Raw genomic sequence first — 635 nt, 5'->3', positions numbered from 1 at the left:
TTGGCACTGCCTTTCTTTTGGATTGGAATGAAAACTGACCTTTTCCAGTCCTGTGGCCACTGCTGAGCTTTCCAAATTTGCTGGCATATTGAGTGCAGCACTTTCACAGCATCATCTTTCAGGATTTGAAATAGCTCAACTGGAATTCCATCACCTCCACTAGCTTTGTTCGTAGTGATTTCTTCTAAGGCCCACTTGACTTCACATTCCAGGATGTCTGGCTCTAGGTCAGTGATCACACCATCGTGATTATCTGGGTCATGAAGGTCTTTTTTGTACAGTTCTGTGTATTCTTGCCACCTCTTCTTAATATCTTCTGCTTCTGTTAGGTCCACACCATTTCTGTCCTTTATTGAGCCCATCTTTGCATGAAAGGTTCCCTTGCTATCTCTAATTTTCTTGACGAAATCCCTAGTCTTTCCCATTCTGTTGTTTTCCTCAATTTCTTTGCATTGATCGCTGAGGAAGGCTTTCTTATCTCTTCTTCCTATTCTTTGGAACTGTGCATTCAGATGCTTATATCTTTCCTTTCCTCCTTTGCTTTTTTGCTTCTCTTCTTTTCACAGCTATTTGTAAGGCCTCCCCAGACAGCCATTTTGCTTTCTTGCATTTCTTCTCCATGGGGATGGTCTTGA

Source organism: Bison bison, unplaced genomic scaffold (genome assembly GCF_000754665.1).
Source record: "Bison bison bison isolate TAMUID 2011002044 unplaced genomic scaffold, Bison_UMD1.0 scf7180017864010, whole genome shotgun sequence".
Lineage (NCBI taxonomy): Eukaryota > Metazoa > Chordata > Mammalia > Artiodactyla > Bovidae > Bison > Bison bison.
The sequence above is the reverse complement of the archived record's forward strand: the minus strand, read 5'-3'. Positions refer to the sequence as shown.